The 15,073-nt window shown below is 39.3% G+C and overlaps 1 long non-coding RNA gene across 2 annotated transcripts in view; it reads right to left on the bottom strand.

The window, feature by feature from the left end:
* Positions 1-12,714, bottom strand: part of LOC129148711 (uncharacterized) — a 46,854-nt gene extending 34,140 nt beyond the window's left edge. The window contains exons 1-3 of one of the 2 annotated variants that reach the window (XR_008555672.1): positions 12,649-12,714; positions 11,571-11,633; positions 2,769-2,938 (exon numbers count right to left, since the gene is read on the bottom strand). This is a non-coding gene — a long non-coding RNA (uncharacterized LOC129148711). The remainder of the gene's footprint in view (positions 1-2,768; positions 2,939-11,570; positions 11,634-12,648) is intronic. The other variant, XR_008555671.1, reaches the window with a different exon arrangement.
* Between the last annotated feature and the right edge of the window lie 2,359 nt (positions 12,715-15,073).

Raw genomic sequence — 15,073 nt, 5'->3', positions numbered from 1 at the left:
CCTGTCATCATCATAACTTTTAAACACCTTCTCCCCACCACACACACACACAGTCATCTATAGTTTACTGCAAGCAATGAGAATGTAGAGTTGAGATATACAATCATCCACATGTTAGTTGGAAGAAGAAAATCAAGACTAAGAAAGTGTGGAAGCATAGCTGAAAAACTAATACCTCATGCTTAATTCCAGCTTTAAATCCATTAGTGTTTTGGAAATGGGTTATAAATTTTAATCCTGGACAATGTTATAGAAAAGCTGGGTTCTCAATTCAGAATGAAGCCACAAAAGAATGAGGGTTCATACATAAGTAGTGACCTGGTGTATGGATTTATGCACAGTGAAAGGAAATTAATTAGAAGGTGGCTGGCAGGGCAGGACTGGTGGGCTGGGCTGGACACGCCCTAGAGCCAACCTCCTGCAGTCCCTCCCTTACCGGTCCCACCTGGGGTGGCGCCATGGCTCTAAAGGCAACTGCCTCACTCAGGCAGGTGGGGTCCCTTGGCCTGGCCTGCAAGATTGAGCCAAAACTGGCTCTCTGACATCCCCCGAGGGGTCCCGGAGTGCGAGAGGGCACTCTGCAAAGTTGCTGTCGTACAGGGTGTGGAATGCAAATGCAAGTGTGCAGTAAACCAGATTTGGGGCTGACAGTGCCCCAGCAGAAACATACCCACAGCCAAAGGTGGAATTGCATGGCCCCATGAGGAATCAGGCTCCCTCCTCTCTGGTTTCGGGGTGCGTCACCAGAGAACCGCTGCTGCCAAGTCACTGCAGCTCAGCAGCTCTTGCATTGAGTGTCTGCCCCTGGTGGTCAGTTCGCGTCATAGCGACCAGTTGGATGGTCGGACACTTGGCATATTAGCCTTTTATATATATAGATACTTCTCAAGAGGCTAACACATAGGAGGCACATGAGAAATATTTATTTAGTGACTGAATGGACGAATGAGTGAATCAATCAATCAATGAGCTTTCTGTAAGACTAAGGTGACCTGATCATCCCGCTTTTGGCGGGACAAAACCGATTTTTAACAATTTGTCCCGCATCCCACGGCATTTTAAAAAAGTCCCTATTTTTGGAAAGATTAATAGGGACTTTTTTAAAATGCCGTGGGACGCGGGACAAATTGTTAAAAATCGGGACTGTCCCGCCAAAAGCGGGACGATCTGGTCACCTTATGTAAGACTCACTTAAAAAATTCCCCTTGAGGTCTTTCTTATCCCAAACTATCCCTCTTCTCCAATCCCCGGATTCTGTAAGTGCCTGCCTCACTTCTACACTGCCAGACATTTGCTGTCAGTTCACCATCAGTTACCAGAATGCCCACAATCGAACACCATAGACCGGCTGCACTGTGGATAAATGGAACTGTTGTACCTGGCAGGGAGCCCTGCCTGGGAGCTGATAACTTTATGGAGTTGACTGACAAGCTTCTGCAAGTAGATGTAGAGCTAATGAGCCAACATTACCAAACCCTGCCAAGGCCATGTAGAGAAGGGATATGGCCCATTAAAACAACAACAAATAAATATCCATATCTGGGTTCATGTTCTTTATGCTCTTTTCCACACAAAGGTCATCCTCCAATGAGCCATTATGTAGAGAAAATTAATTCCATTTTCACTGATCATGAAACCCACAACTTGAAGTAATTCTAGGGTACATTTAGGAAGAGTTACCTAAACTAAAATTGGTTAAATCAATCCTGGCCATCAAAGGAGTAACAGATGTTGTGGCCAGGCTGCCCTCACATTTTGGCCGAAAATTGTCCTGATTTTAGACAGATTGCAACATTTTAAACAATATTCCAAATGGAGTCATTCTTAACAACTAATACTGCAGGGTTGCTGGGGGAAAAAAGCATCATTTTATAGAGAAAATAAAGGTTCCAACACAGGCTAGGTATCCTAAAAGACGAGGGATTTTCTGGTGAACCCAAAGAACAGGACCATAATGCATTTAGAGCTTAAGTAATTTCCACAATATGAATAAGCTTCTGCAGTTTGTTACCAAATAACCACGGGGAGGAAAGTAAAGTATTTGTTTCCAGCTTGCTGCAATGTGCTTTCATCACAAAGTCATTGGTAAGTGGTGAGAATTTTACTCAGTAATATTGTTTGCAAGCAGCATGGAATGCCTGATGAAGGTAGGTGGTAGGTTCGCTAACTTCCTTCGAGCTTCATACAGCTTTATTAAATTCTCACCTACACAGGATACTGCCCTGTGCACTGAGCAACAAAGTGTTTTACATGCTCTGGGGTATCAGCAGCCAAGTCTCCACCCTTCAGCCCTACCGAGGGCTGAGGAGACTTCTGTGAAGTAAGATGATACTCCAAAACTCCTCCTATACAATAGTTGCAGATATATAAAATCCTAAAAGTTGTTATTTTGTGTATTACACAAATTTCAAAATAATCAAGAATTTTAAACCATTATCTATTGCAAAAACTTCTGAATGGGAAATAAATGGCCTTATCTATTAATACTCAGAGTTTGTAAATTACCAGACTATAATCTAAAAAATGGTCTTAATGAACTGAGAAGAAGAGACCCTGAGAATATTGGTCACCAAAGTGGCTATTAGCCACAAAAAGAAGATGCCAAGGCTAACACAATATACCTGCCTAGGATTAGCTGTGTCTCTAATAAAGGGAGACATGTAGCCTCTTATCCCAAATCCAGCGCCATGGATGGTTGAGAAACCTTTGCATGCAAATGCTTGAGACAAATGAATTCTTAATTACCAGCTAAGACTATAGCACCAAACCTCTGAGTTATCTTGTGTCTTGGCAAGCCCAGGGGAACTTTGGTGCCTCTATTTGGTCTCCTCCTCTGGTTCTACTGAGGCTCCCAGTGGGTGGTCTCCCAATGTGAGGCGAGGGGGGAGAGCTGGGGGAGAGGGAAGGTCCCAAGGCAGAGCAGCAATGTGCCATCTGACTGCACCTCATGGGAAGGAAGAGAGAGAAAAGATACAAAAGAAAAGATCATTCAAGAGACCCAGATGAAAAGGGGATCTGAAGAAAAGGGAGCATTTAACCTCTTTCCTCCTCCTTAACAAACGAATGTGCTTGACTCATATCAGAATTCAAACTCCTTGGGGTTAGTGGGGAAAGTAGAGTAGGAGAATTTTGGTGGGAGATAGTGAAAGAGGAAAGAATGGAGCCTATAGCCTAGATCTTCTGCTAAAGATTTTTTAAAATTTATTTTTGGAGAGCAAGAGAAACACTGATTTGTTGTTCCACCTATTTTTGCATTCATTGGTTGATTCTTATATGTGCCCTGACCAGGGATAGAACCCTCAACCTCAGCGTATCCGGACATGCTAACCAACTGAGCTACCCAGACAGGGCCCCCGCTAAAGATCTGAGTGCAACAGCACTTTGCATTTTAACTTGATTATGGATAAGCGCACAGGGAATGAGACAGAACTCTGGTTTACTCTTCTCTTTGCTATTCCACTTATACAGACTTGAGAGCAAACACTCCTCCCTTTGCTTTGCCATTGAACAAAACTAGTGTATTTTCCTCAATAACTATAGTGGACAGAGAAGAATTGGTTTAAAACTGGCTGATCTTAAAGTTTGCTGAATTAATCCATTAGTTAATTAATGAAGCAGTGCCCAAATACCTCTTGATCTGTAAAATGGGATGAGTTGAATATGTTTCTAAAAGCACATTTTCTTAATTCATAATTGATAAATTATTTTAGTTTACATTAATAATTTTAAATTTTAATGATATATAAATTAATTTTAATAACAATTTTATAATTCATAAATTTCTTAAGTATATGATTCTGGAATATCATGCAACTATACTTTAGTTTTCTATTATTTAACCTACACATAAAGGTTAAAGGTAATCCTGATTTACCTACCTTTCAATCATAATCTAATATCTTCTCTGTGATTATATTTTATTAGAAAAAGACCTTTAATAAACCCAAGACTTTTAAAAATCATGATATATTTGCAAAATTTCTAATGAGTATTTGGACCGTTATTTTACACTTTTTAAAAAAATGTATATTTTTATTAATTTCAGAAAGGAATGGAGAGGGAAAGAGAGAGACAGAGAGAGAGAGAGAGAGATGATCAGCTGTCTCCTGCATGCCCCATATTGGGGAATGAGCTTACAACCAGGGCATGTGCCCTCACTGGTAATCAAGCCATGACCTCCTGGTTCATAGGTCGACCATTGAGCCACACCAACTGGGCTATTTTACATTTTAAAGTATGGGGATTAGGTACAAGGTTAAAAGAAGAAGATACTTTTTCCTACTACCTTCCTGACCTCTGAACAGCAGTATATAAATAGTATGTAAAGTCTTCCTGAATCAGCCTTTGCTATACTAGTATGATCCTGCTATGAGACAGCTTTTCCTGTAACAGGGAGAATAAGAAGTTTTAACAGAATGATTTCAACACTATTCTCTGAAAGACTGTTTGAAAGAACCAGGAAGAAAAAGGACCTAACTTTTCTACCCTTACATTCTAAGTTTGCTTCTATAAGAATTGTTATGCTATAATTTAAGTAATATGTGGGTAGGGACAAAAATGGTAGAGTGAATAGTAGTTATGTATATATTGGCCCTTTCCTGAGGCAGTAGCTGCTCTATAATCATAGAGCAAAGTTACAGATTAACTGTGTAAAAACTCCCAAAACATGAGCTGAGTTCAAATACTACTGACTGTTAACACCAGACACTCTGCAGATTCCAGTGGCATGCTCCCACCTAAATACACTAGCTTCCCCTTATCTATGGGGCATACAGTCTAAGAGCCCATTAGATGCTTGAAAACATGAATAGATGATACTGAACCCTATACATACTATGTTTTCCTATACATACATACCTATGATAAAGTTTAATTTATAAATTAGGCACAGTAAGCATTAACAATATTAACTAATAATAAAATAGAATAATTATAACAATGCACTATAATAAAAGTTGTATGACTGTGGTTTCTCTCTTTCAAAATAACTTCTTGTACACTACTCACATTTTCACCTAAAGGAAGCACAAAGTGCCTTCTCTTTGGCATATCCAAATTGCCAGCATTATTTTTACTCTGTGCTTTGGGGCTATTATTACGTAAAATAAGGGCTACTTGAACACAAGCACTGCAATACCTCAGCAGTTGATCTGGTAACCAAGATGGATGCTAAGTGCCTAACAGGTGGGTAGCCTATACAGTGTGGTACAGTGAACAAAGGGATAATTCAGTACCAGGTGAGACAGAGCAAGATGGTGGGAGATTTCATCACACTAGTCAAGTCAGCCTACAATTGAAATCCAAAGGAGGAAAATTATTGCAATCTTTTCCTCAGCAGCAGCATACTTTTATGTGAGCACACTCACTCTGTCCCCACTAAGAGCTTCTGATAAGGTTTGGGCTCTAAAAATTGTGCCCACTTTTCGTGGGCCTGAGAGGTTTTAAAGAGGAATTTGTGTGATTCTTTGTATTTGAAAATGTGCAAAATACATTTTTTTAAACTGCAACCAATTAAGACCATTGTCCCTTTCCGCTCCAACCTCCTTTCCATCATACCATCGTATATGTTTGGTGGCACTGTAGTAGCCACGAGCATTGTGAATCCCAGCCAAGGTAAATTCGAGATGAAAATTCATTTACTATAGGTTTAGTGTGGCTCCCAGTGACTTCTATATACACATAGGTTTGTGCATTACTAATTATCCTGGTGCAGAAATGGCTTCCAGTAATGGCCAAAGGATGACTCATCTGCAGAAAGGTATAGGTCCAAAGGTTTCATTTGAATAAGTATATGAGTAATGAAGAAATAAGGTTTGACAATCCAGAGCCAGAAACTAGTCTATGAAAAATTCTTCTAATCATCAGACATATAAAATTGTAATAACAGGAACCAATTCTCATCAATAGACTGATCAAAACTGAAGTTTTCTCCTCAATCATATAACAAATGCAATTATAAATGCACATTCTTATGGACTGGTCCAAAAGAGAATTTATTGAGATTTCTTGTGGGGTTGGAAAGCCTTTAAGGAGGATTCTCCAAAAGGACGGGGGCCAGTGGGGGGACCTTGCCAAAGGCAGCAGCCCCTACCTTCACTTTTCCAAACAAGTCCAAGCCCCCGAATGTTTTGAATGTTTAGTCTTTAAGACCAGACCTTGTAGAAGCATGTGCTCTCTCAAGGATACTTACCCTGCTGATTGTATCCAGAGGTTAATTTTAGTTCAAGCTGTTGTTACAATAAAAGCCTAAGGAGGCAGGCAATGGAGGCTGCTTGCTCCTAAAGCAAAACAGCCCCTTAGCCTTCTCTTTCAGAAACATGTGTCAGAGTAATCTATTCATCCATCGCTCAGGGTATGCCCATCAGTCCCAGCAAAGATTTCTGAGTTTGCAGGGCACAAACCTGAAACACTACTACAAAAAAACAAGTATAGTTGTATGTAAAGTCATGTGTTTTATTAATGCAAATACACTAGATCACCTCATAGTATATATAATGCACTATTCTGATGAAGACCAGAGGTTCCAGATGAAAGGACATACAAAAACACTACCAAGGCAACAAAATGCCCCAAGGAAACAAGTGTTTCTATGACCAAGCTCCTGCCTATATTTTTTTCTATATATATTGTAGCCTCTTACAACATAGCACCAATTCTGAGTACATTTGACTTGCTCTTTTGTATTCCTTAACTTCAGATTTCCTTTACTATTTTTTAAGAATTACTGAGAATACCAAAAACCAAATTTATCAAAAGGAAAGTATCCAAGTAGTAGCCAAAATCATAGACCAAAGAAAATATTTGTGGGATTTATTAGCTGGGTTTTTTATTATAACTTTCTGTGATTTATCATTCTGAATAAATGTTCATTTTCATACTTAATTTTCTATTGGCCCTTCAGTTTGGGAAGATGAAAAAGTTCTTGAAATGAAGGGTGACAATGGTTTGCATGACAATGCAAATATATTATAATACCACTGAACTATACAGTTAACAATGGTTAGATTTTATATTATGCATTTTTACCACAATAATAAAAAGAACAAGTAAATGTACCCTTGACTCTCTGCTCTACCTGTGAAGTCCTCTGATAAATCTACATGTTATTACTTCTGAGTCATGAGGAGTTGCTCATGTGTATTCAAGAGTAAGTGTATTGAGCTATAACAGAGTGTATATGATTTTTTTTTCTATTCTGCTTCATCCATTATTCACTGAGAACCAGCATCTCCTATTGGAACCTAAAGTAATGGTTCCAAGATATCAAAGCAAAACTGGGAATAAATAATCTCCTTTTGCCTATTATAAAGTGTATGTCAAAATCATGATTCTTCTACCTCAATGCCTCAGAGAGTTTTTAGTAAAATAGTAAAAATTTCTTTCTGTTTTTTATTATAATCCCTCAGTTTTTACCCCAAACCTCTCTGTCCTATATTCAGACGCACTGACCTAATTACTATGCTATAATAAATATTGTTCTCCCTTCATCCTCTATATGACTAGTCTTGTAAGTGTGATTCTTTCTTCCCTTAGAATGAGATACAACTGATATTCAGCTAGTATATACCACTATGGTCACACAGTTAATTAAATACAGAAACAGTCTTCATGGGTTGCATACAACCTCTGTACTGTGTTCCTGAGTGCCTGCTCTCACTTCCCCAACTTAGGCCCTCCTCCAGGATCCCTCAAACCTGGCAATATTCCAGCAATTAGGAGTTAGCATATGGCATAGTCAGGACTTGCAGGACCTTACTTCATCACTCTAGGCCAGTGTTCTGATTGCATTCTATGTCTTACTGGTTCTTAAATAGTTTGAATTTACTTCTGGATGAAATATTCTCCCTGCTGCCTCCTTGGTCTCTTAGAGATAGCCCATTAATTCATCAAACATGCCCTACTTCATCGGTCATCATGGGAAAGCAAATTAATAGTACAATGATATTAAAACTATGCATCCTACAGAATGGCTAAAACAAAAAACACAGAAAAAACCAAAAGTTGGCAAGAATGTAGAGCAATTGTAATTCTCATACACTGCTAGTAGGAGTACAACTTCTTTGGGAAACTGGTTGGTGATATTTACTCCAGATGGACATGTATGCATAGGCATAACCAATAACCCAGAAATTCTACTCTAATTATTCAACCTATCTATCGCCCCATACTCCTCCTTTTCACATTTTAAGAAAGAGACCTTTACCCAGGCTCACTATCTACTTGCTAGGAAACTACAGATACTGGCTGCCTTCTCTTCTAAGGTCTACAGTAGAAAAGCATTTTGATGTGCATTAGCTCAATCTCAGTGCCTCTTGGGCATTCCCATAGTGCAGCTCTCCTATACTATAGGAATTTTCTACCACCTCCCTGGATTGGTTTTCTGATTTAATAAACTTAAACAACAACAAAAACATCAGCCTGGCTGGTGTGGCTCAGTGGTTGAGCCTCGACCTATGAACCAGGAGATCATGGTTGATTCCCAGTCAGGGTACATGCCCAGGTTTCAGGCTCGATCCCCAACAGGGGGTATGCAGGAGGCAGCCAATCAATGATTCTCTCTCATCACTGATGTTTCTATCTCTTGCTCCCTCTTCCTTCCTATCTGAAATCAATAAAAATATGTATATTTTTCAAAAGGCTGTGACAGCACTTGCCAAAAATCTCTCCCTCTCTAAAAATAAAAACTAAACGCATCCAGTATGGATTGATACCAAAGCTTTTCCTTTCTATACTCCACTTTTCTTTATCAATCAGGATCCAACGTGTAGTCCTAGTTCCTCTGTCTCTTTCCGGAAGAAAAGACAAAGCAGGGACAAGCATTTGAGCCACCTTAAAAAGCAGAATTCATATATTTGAGGGGTACCTGAACAATTTTTTTGGAGGATAAGAGGTAAAATATTTGTGTGACCTAGCTATTTTTTTCTCAATCCAGCTCTAGCTTTCTCATATTTGGTAAAAACATATCCCAGATTTTTACATTAGCTTTTCTGATAATCATAACTTTAAGTAGTAAATTCTACTTTTCTCTGGGTCTCTAATAATACTGAGCAGAAGAAATATGGGGAAGCTGCTTCAAGTACTCCAAGCCAGATATCATTTGAAATCTTTCCCTTTTTAAACTACCCTGCCAAAGGTCACAAATTTCCATCTCATAAATTTATATATTCCCTTCAACCCTCCTCCCCAAAACCTTTCTGGTAATGTTTGATCTAGCTATTTAGTTTTTGCTTCATCATATTTTGTATTTGTACTGCTGAAGATTCTTATAAAATCACTAATCTTTTCTAGAATCTGACTCATATTTTCTTCTAGAATAGAACTAATTTATTCCATCTGCCTACAAGATTACTAGCATGTTTTATCCTTGCCCTTGCTCTTCACACATCCTATATAATAAAACCTTAATATGCAAATCGACCAAATGGCAGAAGGACCTATAGAACGACCAGTTGCTATGATGCGCACTGACCACCAGGGGACAGACGCTCAATGTAGGATGCACTGACCACCAGGGGGCAGATGCTCAATGCATTGTTGAGTGGCTGCACCCCAAGAGGGAGGAGACCAGTGGTGGCAGCGGTGATCAGGGGGTGGGGCCAGCCAGTGGGCAGCACCAGGTCGCCAGTCAAGGCAGGTGCCAGCAGGGACCTCCCGATGGCCCCACCTGCCGGTCATCCTGCAGAGGGAGGCAACCAGCGGCAGCAGCGGGGGCAGGGTCGACCAGCGGGTGGCACCAGGCTGCCAGCCAAGACAGGTGCCAGCGGGAACCGCCCTATCACCCTGCCCGCTGGTTGCCCCACAGATGGCCCTGATTGCCGGCCAGGCCTAGGGACCCTACCCTATATATTGGGAACAGTCTCCTAGATTTAAAAATTAAAACCTGGCAAGGCTACTCTAACACTGAAAAACCAGGATGATGCAGCGATGACATGCATGGACTCTGGCTTGCACATTTTGTGGTCAGCCCTGATTCTGACACTTAAAACTATGTGACAAAGCCAATTACTTAACTTCCCTCTGCTTCAGTTTTTCCACCCATAAGATGGGGAAAATGGTACTACTGCCTCAGAAGGATCATGTTATCTACTGCTTTTTATATAATCAGGGCAAAAAAAATGTAGCTGCCCATACAACAGCAAGATGCCTTTCACCTGTATGAAAAATATGGTCACTGGTGCATGCAGCATCCCAGATTGCAAGAGGGATGCCCAACTGCCGGTTTATGCCTAACATCCCCTGAGGGGTCCTGGATTGAGAGAGGACGCAGGCCAGGCTGAGGGACTCACCCCCCCACTCCCGTCCCCCTCCCCCGCCCCCGCTCCTACTGCCTCTGTGTGCATGAATTTCATGTACCAGGCCTCTAGTTTGTAATAAATCACTTTCCCAGGTGAGACCCAAAGAGTTCTTCCCCTGCCAACTATCCCAAAACCTATTTGCAAGCTGCTACTCACTAAAATTCAGGCTTCCCTTTGATAGTGTTGGATTTTTACTGGGCAATATTTTTCATCTCTTTTTGCATCTGATGAGGCTGTGTATCTACTTCCTGCCAATGGAATGTAAACAGAAGATGACTTCCGGGCCAAAGAGCAGAAAAAGTAAGTGTACTGTCTCCATGATATAAAAAAAAAAAATCTTTCACTAACTGAAAATTCTGAGGTCCTTACTAGTGATAGAGTCATGAAATGAAGGAAGCTTGAGTCTCTCAATTATTATATTTAGGAAACTCTTGCTTACTTGAAACACCTGCATTGGACTATTATGAGAAGGAGAAATAAATTTCTATTGTGTTAACCATTGAAATTTTGGACTTTTATTGTTATAGCTCCTAACTTACTCTAACTAAATTAGTAGACTCATTCTACCCTTTACCTTTTGTTCTAGCCAGTATCTGGTGTGGTTTCATTAGGGTTCTTGTGTCATAGATCCCAGACACAAGTATCTTAACAGCCTTACAACCAAGCCCTGGAAATTTTCTCTCTCTTCCTCTTTGGAAGCCAGTACTCTTTTTGATCTTACTTCAAGCTCTATTTCCAATGTGAGGTTATTTTCAACATGGAAGGAACTGGCTTCCAAAGACCAAAGGCTGGACATGACCAAAAGCTGGCCAAGTCCTTTTTGACTTAAATTTTTTATTTCACCCACTCCTCAGTCATTTCTCAAAAGATGCCTCGCCCCATCCATGCTAGGAGGATAATCTTTTAAAATATTAAAACACCTTCAAACCACAGTAGCAACAACCGACTCAATTTTACTGAGAGTCAAAAAGAAATCTCACACTTGCCTTTAAGTACTTTGAATATTTGGCAGTAACTCAGCTGTTTAGATATTCAGGTTAGCCCCTTTGTCTTCTGATGGTTTCAAGAAACTATAATAAATGCTCCAAAGGTATTAATACCACACCTATCCCTTTCTGCAAATCAGACATGTTAGGAGAAGAAAACTGCCTGGACACGTTAATCATGACAAAAACTACTTTCATATACATAACTTGCAGAGAGAAGTGTGATATTGGCTTCAAGTCTAAAGCATGACCATGTTCCAATACCTTACTTTTAGAAATCTGATCTCACCATTTGATATCAGGGTTGGAATGCTGGCAATGCCAATGGAATTTTCCCACCAGCCAACTGTGCCTGTAAAGGAGATAGGATTCAAGTAAAAGCTTACAAGCTCTGATCATCATCCTGTGCTTGTGCCACACAGCTGCCCTCCCTTCCCTGTCAGCCCTCCAAGAGACACAATGGCTTCCATTAGGCAAAAGCGACACCTAAACAGTTATTACAGGAAGGAAGAGACATTCATCACTGGAATAATTTAGCAAATGATTCGCAACAGATTGATGGCATCACTCATATTCTAAGGCCAAGAACAAGAATTTCATGGTTTATTTTAAGACAGAAAAGGAGTAAAAAACAGATTGAAAAACATATGATACCCCCTCCAGCTCAAAGCTCTGCAAACAACAGTGGCATTTGCAAAGTTCTGCGTGTCTTCTCAAATGTGGTTTCAGTTTTAATGTGTGCTGACATCTCTCTCTGTGTGCAGAATTAACTGGAAGAACACCAGTTTGTGCCTTTTCTTTTCCTTTGCTAGAGGATGAGAAGAATAGGGAAAGAACCCAGCAATCTGTATTCACATTGAGCAGCCGTATACTGTGAAAGGACTCTCAGATGTAGTTTCTTTCACTGATTCCAAATTACTGTAATAAAAACATGCTTATCCCTTGAGCCATTAAATCAGTATAATGCAGGAGAGATGCAGTAGCCATGGTGTCTCCTGATATTCTACTCTCGAGCACAGGCAAATGAAATAAACAAATGAGATGATTGGAAAAGAATTTTCTTCTCCAAAACAAAGAAATGGTAAAGGACCTGATGGAGTGCCGAACTTCACAGAACCACACAAAGAAATGGAGCTACAGACTATAATTTAAAAAACAGTGAGTAAAAACTCAAGGGGCTCTAACATGAAACAAATTTAGAAAGCAAGAGAAAGAAAGGCATGCCAAGAACTGTACTGATTAGGGAGTGGGCAATTTAGTTTCTTCAGGAGAGTAAATCTCCAACATGAATTAATTTGCTTCACGCTGAGTCCTGCTGGTTTTTCTTCTTTCTCAATCACTGTTTATTTCACAAAATCAGCACTCACCTATCTCCTTTGGTTATTTAATTTCAGGAGGATTTTCCTTTCACAAAGCAGTTAGCACAGCTAAACTCTGCTTTGCATGTAATGTGTAAATGCATCATAATGGCCTGCCTAGGTGTGAGGATTATTTCATCTTGGAGACATTGTTTAGATGCTCTACTTCCCCTCAAGTGAAATCTCTCCATGACATTCTTGAATCTACTTCCCATGGTGTGCATCTTTCATTGACATTTACCAAATGCACAGGTCCTGATACAAAATCAGGAAAGCATAATTCAAACCATGACATATATATATATTCTTATTTCTAAAGGAAAAGTGAGTCATGAAATGTAGCTGATGGAACCAGTAAATAACACACAAAATGTCATTTTAAAAAGAAAACTGGCATTGATTACTTTGTTATTAATATCTCTGGGGATATCTAAACTTGAGTTCTCATTTTATGCATACAGCTCAGTATAATAGCAAGGTTTACCAGGATTCAAGGCTATGGCATTTTTAGAAAACAAGGCTAGTATCTAAATGGATTTCTTTTGGCAGAATATTTAAATAATGATTATTTGAAAATATGGTACAAATACTTAGAAATAAACAGCTAAAGATCCTCTAAAAAGTGCCACATAGTTTGTTTTCCACTTTGCCTCAAGGACAAGCATGACGCATATAGCCATTTGCTTTTATCTTTATTTAGGCTTCTTTACTGCTTCTGATTAGTGACCTCAAATGAGACTCATTGCTCATCACGAAGGCTACTAATGGAATATTTTGAGCCTGAATGTATTAGGATGGAATATTCCTTCTTCCAAGACCCAAGGCCAGAGTTTTTCCACCCCAGTCCATTCTACCCAGACTAGGTAATGATGGACACATTATTCAAAGGGATAATAGTGTTTTCCACTTTTAAAAATAAAATATCCCTTTATTGTGTTCTATGTAATAATATTGTAGTCTTTACATTCAATAGCAAGCTGTTGGACTGCTTCAATTTGAGCCAAGTATTTTTTTTTTAATCAAAACCCATCACAGGAGAGATAGGATCATGAAACCAAAGATTCATATAGATCTTCACAGTGAGCTTAACCACGAGATAACCTCTCAGATTATTAGTCTATTGTGACTACATTTATTTTGTACTCAGATGCTTTGTCACTTTAGAGACACGAAAATGCTGTTCCTTGTTGCTAGGAGATGGGTGACTATGGCAACAATGTGGGACAGAGCCAGATGGAGTGCCTAAAGCATACGCAGGTTTAGGCTCTTTTTTGAACTCTAAATGACTCCATGGCAGTCCTGAGCAAGGAATCTCCAAGTTGCTGCTTCTTCAGCTTGTTTCAAAAGATATGCCACATGGTTTCTCCTTACATGTTGGTTCTCCCTATTTAACAAATGTCTTTTGATACTGAACTATACACTACGAGGTTGTCTAAAAAGAAAAAATCTGGATAACAAGGGGGATTATCACTATTTAACTGCGTTTTCATACTGTTATTAATTTAGTTCAGATCTAGTGCCATATGCTCCCCTTCATCATTCCACTGAACTCCTAGTGACTTTTGTGGAAGTTCCATGCAAAGAATGAGGGCACCATATGGTTTTAATAGTGGTTTGTTCATTCCTCAAAGATTTATGGGCATTTTAAAGTCATTAATCATTATCGTTAAGACACCCTTCAACGTCTTCAGAAGGGAGTGCATTCACTGATTTAAAGGAGTTTTCAGCACACAGCCACATCTAATATGAAAAATAATGCCGAAAGCATTTTTTCTTTACAAACTTGGAATAAAGAGAAATATGTTGACTTGTTCCTCTTACAATCAAGTAAGAAGGCATCAAGTTACAGTCATTAATGATCATAGTGATGTAACTATTATTCTAAAAATAATTTGCTTATTGGCCCATGAAAGTCTTAATTGATTTACTCATCATTTTTATCATGTCACTCCTTCTCAAAATACTATGACTCCCTATTACCCACCACATCAAATCTAAACTCCTGGGCTTGGCCCTCCTCTAATTGTGCCCCACCAATCCATCCAGCATAATTTATCGCCCTACATAAATCTTACCTCTGATGAGATTAGAGGAATGATATAATTACTTCTCTCTTTCTACTCCCATACCAATTATTATTCCCACATATTATCTCTATTTCTATTTCCATATCTTTGCTACTGCCATTTCCTGAAATGCTTTCTCCATCTTGAATGTTCATTTTAGTTCAAATTTTTATCAGGTGCCTCCTATGTGTCTGGCCCCACAGTAGGTGCTAGTATCTAAAGAAAAGCATAATGAGAGCTCTACACCATGGAATGCAAGCAATAGATGCTTAAAAATTAAGGATGTTGTTTCTGAGGTGTTCATTATATGCAGGACTCATTGAAACACCATTCCTTATTTAATGCTCAGAATATTTTTATTACTATTT

This window comes from Eptesicus fuscus, chromosome 4 (assembly GCF_027574615.1).
Source record: "Eptesicus fuscus isolate TK198812 chromosome 4, DD_ASM_mEF_20220401, whole genome shotgun sequence".
NCBI lineage: Eukaryota > Metazoa > Chordata > Mammalia > Chiroptera > Vespertilionidae > Eptesicus > Eptesicus fuscus.
Note: the sequence above shows the minus strand (reverse complement) of the source record. Positions and strands in the feature narration are given on the sequence as shown.